Below are 5321 nucleotides of genomic sequence, written 5' to 3' on the forward strand. Positions count from 1 at the left end.
CTACTCCATCACATGTCTGATATGTAACCTGGGGCAAGTCACTTCTCCCTGCCTCAGTTACCTCATTCATAAAATGGGGATTAACACTGTGAGCCCCATGTGAGAAGTAAACTGTGTCCACCCTGGTAAGCTCACATCTACCGCAGCACTTAGTACAGTTCCTGGAACTGAGTAAGCACTTTAGAAATACCATTAAAAGAAAAAAGAGAAAGCATCCCAACACAATTTAGAGTGTGAACCACATGTGGGACAGGGATTGCATCAAATCTGATTATTTTGTATCTACCCCAGTGCTTAGAACAGTGTCTGGCATATTGTTGTTTTCATGCTGTCGAGTTGTGTCCCACCCATAGCAGCACCATAGACACCTCTCTCCCAGAATGTCCCACTTCCATCTGCAATCGTTCGGGTAGTATGCCCATAGAGTTTTCTTGGTAAAAATACGGAAGTGGTTTACCATTGTCTCCTTCTGCGCAGTAAATGAGTCTCCATCTTGACTCTCTCCCATGCAGCTGCTGCCCAGCACAGGTGAGTTTTGACTTGGAGCAGATGGCCTTCCACTCACTAGCCACTGCCCAAGTTAGGAATGGAATGGGTAGGCCTCTGCTCCACTCTCCCTCCCATATCCGAGACAGGTAGAGTACTGGAAACTCTCCAGGTGTGATCCTGAGAGGGAGTTTGGCACATAGTAGGTGCTTAACAAGTACCATTGATTACCCAATACTTAGCACATAGTCGATGCTTAATAAATGTCATTAACATTTTTAAATTTTTTTTCTGTCAGAGATTTTCCCTAAAGGGTGACTTTCTCCTCCTGGATTTTTCTTTTCAAGTGAGGGTTCCACAGATCAAACTGAGAAGAATTAAGTTAACCATGGGAAAGAATCCCAAAGAGCCTCAGTATCTCTCCCTATCCCTGTGCTCCCCCGGTACACACACAAAAACAACCCACAAACACACACACATACACACTGACTCACCACTTGCAGACAATTAGAAGGCAGGTGGCAGCCCCCAGGCATCTCAGGGAACTATGAACATAGTCATGAACAGGAACAAACACTGGCTCACTAAGGAGGAAATTCTCTCCTGAGGGCTATGTTGGAAAATACTTTTCTAAAGCACATCTGCTGGGGCTCAGGCCCTCTGCTCCTGGGTGGGCTACTCAGGGGTATTTCATTCCTGACAACACTTAGCAGTTTACTTCTGCACTGGGGTGAGGGCCTTCTGGAAGGCTGTACATCTTTCAGAATTCCCACTACACACTCCAGAGCAGAACGGAAATCACCATCATCCAAATTCACCTCCACATTACACTCTTCTCCCACCTAATTCTTCTTCACTTTTACTGAAAAGAAGAGACAGTTACACCCTACAGGATTCTGTAATAAACCTGTGTGCACTGTAGTATTTGAAAACACATCAGCAGGATGCTACTGAGTGTTTAAATGTGTCCCCGGAGCATGATTATACATTTCTATCACATTCCTGGCTTGTAAAGTCCCACTGAGTTATCGTTGTTAGTAATCCCTTCCAACAACCAGGTAGTAAGTTAGTTGTCCACCCCCTCCCCCCCCCCCAACCATTATACAGGAAAGGAACCAAGAACAGACAGATGAAAATTCACTCAAGGTCACCCGAAAACTCAGTGGCAGAAGCAGGAAGAAAAGAAAGCAGTGAACAATTCAAGGGACTTATAGTTCTTCCTGAATGTAAGATAATATCAAAATGATCCTGTTGACTTCAAGGAAAATGTGGATATAATCCCTTATTGCCCAGAAATTGTTCTTTCCCCATTTGTCTCCCTTGACTCCACAAAGCAGAGAAAGCATTTCACCACGGTCCTTTTCTTCTCTCTCCCCTTGGGGACCCAGTTCCCCAAGGAGATGGCAGGAAATAAGCAAATAGCAACTTGGTGGCTCAAGAACTGTAACAGTACTAATTGATGCAGTCATAAGTCTGGAGAATTTGGTTTCTTGGATCCCCATAGTTGGCTAAATAAATAAGCTAGGAAAGCTGAATTAGATATTCTTTATCTTAACATTTTAATGATGTCTTTCTGCAGTTAATAAAAGCCACATTCTGTGCTGCTTCATTGCACTTTATTTAAGTTAGTCTAGGGTAATAGCGATTGGGCCATTATTCACTGCGGTTTTATTTAGGTTTTAGCAGTCCATGGTTGGCCTATACCTCTTTACTGTTCACTCACCTTTTCTCCTTGAAAAAGGTGCCCCAGGAGACAGCTCTCAGAGCCAGGTACAGTCTTTCCACATTCATGGGTAGAGCTGAAATTTCCCTCCCATCCCCATTGCCCTGGATTAGGATTGCTTTTCTGAGTTCCCAGAAACAAAGAGACAGCGGTGTCCTCATCAACAATAATTAAGCACTTTCTATGTGTTGAGCACCTAGAAATATACAAGATTATCAGATCTGAGACAGTCCAGGTCCCACACAGGACTCGAGCAGCGTGGCTCAGTGGGAAGAGCATGGGCTTTGGAGTCAGGGCTCATGAGTTCGAATCCCAGCTCTGCCACTTGTCGGCTGTGTGACTGTGGGCAAGTCACTTAACTTCTCTGTGCCTCAGTTCCCTCATCTGTAAAATGGGGATCAAGACTGTGAGCCCCACGTGGGACAACCTGATTCCCCTATGTCTACCCCAGCGCTTAGAACAGTGCTCGGCACATAGTAAGCGCTTAACAAATACCAACATTATTATTATTATTATTACAGTCCTAAGAGAGAGGGGGAAAAAAGGGTATTTTATCCCCATTTTATAGATTTTATCCCCATTTTATAGGTGAGGAAACTGAGGAACAGAGCAGATAAGCGACTTGTCTGAGGTCACACAGCAGATCATTGCTAGAATCAGGATCAGAACCCAGGTCTCCTGATCACCAGTTCTGTGTTCTTTCTTCCCCCAAAAGAGAGCTGTTCTCAAGAGGTCAGCTGGTCCATCCCTCAACCCCAGGAGGACTTTACAGCCATCATGTGAGATGGATCAGAATTTATCCCAACTCTTCCAGAGTGAACGATTCAACTAATTCTCTCAATAACCCATTACACTAAGGAGAATATTCAAGGGCAAGTCATATCTAAACTCACAAAAGTCCTATCTAAGCAGGCAATATGGAATATTGGCTGTATGATCCCAGAAGAGGCAGTGTCTTGGAGGCACCCTGAATTTCTGGGCAACACTATTTGGGCCTGACTGTACTTCACTCCAAATCAGGAAAAGGGCTAGAAAAGGTATCCATAAAATAGCAATCAGAGAGAGTGTCCATAAAATAGCCTGCCTCAGACAAACTAATACCACAGTTGAGGTCTTTGCTGAGGATAAAGGATAACTATATATACAGAAAGAGTTTAGATGGCACCACCTTAGAGAGAAAGGGGAATCCTTTAAATCGGACTGATACTGAACTCATCTTTCCAATCATCAGTGTAGCTCCAACCTCTGAGGAAGTTACACAGTTCCCTCTTTGTAATGAAGGAGGTGCCAACCCAACTCTTTGTATAACTTTTATTCCAATGAGAAAAGCCCCCAAATTTGCTGGTGGTCAACTTATCCCTGGATCTCTTCAGCTTTGCCATCTCACCCCTGTCCATGAATGTTTTTTAGTGTGATCTGTATGGACCATAGCAAGATTTTATAGGCCTCTTCTTTTATCATGAAGAGCTGCAAGATGAGCATGGCTTTAGGGAGCTGTGCAATTTGGAAACATTTGGGTAGCAATCTGAAGGGCAAAAAAACTGCAATGACAGCCCTTCAACATGCCTGTAAGACTGGGTTTACAGCCCAAGACACATGAAGTTTTACATTTTTGAGCTACATAAAATATCAAATGACAGGATCGGATTACCTCAACATTAAGCCGCATGGCTTAATGGATAAAGCACAGGCCTGGTAGTCAGAAGGATCTGGGTTCTAATCCCTGTTCTGTCACTTGTCTCCTGTGTGACCTTGGGCAGGTCACTTCACTTCTCTGTGCTTCAGGTAAGACTTGAGCCCCAAGTGGGACAGGGACTCTGCCCAACCTGATTAGCTTGTACCTACCTCAGCACTTAGAACAGGGACTGGCATATTGTAAGGGCTTGACAAACCATAAAAAAGGTTAAAGCAATGGTCAGTGCAGTACAGCTCCTCTGAGTGGGTCCAGTGGGGGATATGGGGCTGGCCCCATAGATTTATAGTAATATGTTCATTCAAAAGGGATCGTGAGATACTTGAGTGCAGGGATGGTGGCTTCTGACTTTTTTGTACTCTCGCAAACCCTTAGCACCAAGTAAGTTCTCAATAAATGGCACTGATTTATGGATTGAAATGGGCCTTATTGTCCAGTGATATATGGAAGGCTGGAGTTAGGTAAGCATTCGCTTGAGTAACAGCAGAGAATCTGTTTCAGACTCAGCTGACTCAGGTCTGCCCTGATTCTTGTGTCTGTAAAAACTCCCAAGGCCTGCCCTCTTGCCTTAAATTCTTAGTTCTAGGCCATTGTTTCCAACCAGTTTTTGTCCTTAGGCAGAGAATGAGATTGTTAAAGACTGGACCAAGAAGATTCCCAAGGCCAGGATCCTGCCTGTCTTGGGCTGATTCTCTCTCAAGGGTTTTCATGTTTCCTCATTCAAGCCTTTCTGAATCCTAGCACAGGAGATCCCCTCTGAGCTGCCTCCAGTAAGTTGCTTCTAGTGCCAGTCTTCATTCTGTTAGGATAAGGAAGCAAAGTTTCTTTTTTTTCCTTCTCCATCAGGTGTGAAATGTATTTTAATCTATTTTGCCAACTGCCAGGTTACCATGGTAATGGGCGCTGCAGAACCAGTTGATGCTCATTTAACATGGGTTGTCTTGGTCATTTTTACAACTCATTCTGAAAGTTCAGAACACCTTACATCAATTTCCCATCAGCATAATAATAATGTTGGTTTTGTTAAGCACTTACTATGTGCAGAGCACTGTTCTAAGCGCTGGGGTAGATACAGGGTAATCAGGTTGTCCCACGTGAGGCTCACAGTCTTCATCCCCATTTTACAGATGAGGGAACTGAGGCACAGAGAAGTTAAGTGACTTGCCCACAGTCACACAGCTGACAAGTGGCAGAGCCGAGATTCGAACCCATGACCTCTGACTCCCAAGCCCACGCTCTTTCCACTGAGCCACGCTGCTTCTCTAAGCATACATCCTCTGACACGGATCCTGACCATTCCCACATTTTCCAAATAGAGTCCCATATGCCTTGCCAGCTGACCTCCTCCAGGAGGCCTTCCCAGACTAAGCCCCCATTTTCTCTGCTCCTCCTCCCCTCTCCATTGCCTTGACTCTCTGG

General features: G+C 44.6%; 1 non-coding gene across 1 annotated transcript; it reads right to left on the bottom strand.

Annotated features, from left to right (window-relative positions):
• Positions 1–538: 538 nt before the first annotated feature.
• Positions 539–676, bottom strand: LOC114809689. Its single transcript, XR_003757466.1, has one exon. It is a non-coding gene; the product is annotated as a small nucleolar RNA SNORA7 (small nucleolar RNA).
• Positions 677–5321: the final 4645 nt, after the last annotated feature.

Source organism: Ornithorhynchus anatinus, chromosome 2 (assembly GCF_004115215.2).
Source record: "Ornithorhynchus anatinus isolate Pmale09 chromosome 2, mOrnAna1.pri.v4, whole genome shotgun sequence".
In the NCBI taxonomy this organism is placed as follows: Eukaryota; Metazoa; Chordata; class Mammalia; order Monotremata; family Ornithorhynchidae; genus Ornithorhynchus; species Ornithorhynchus anatinus.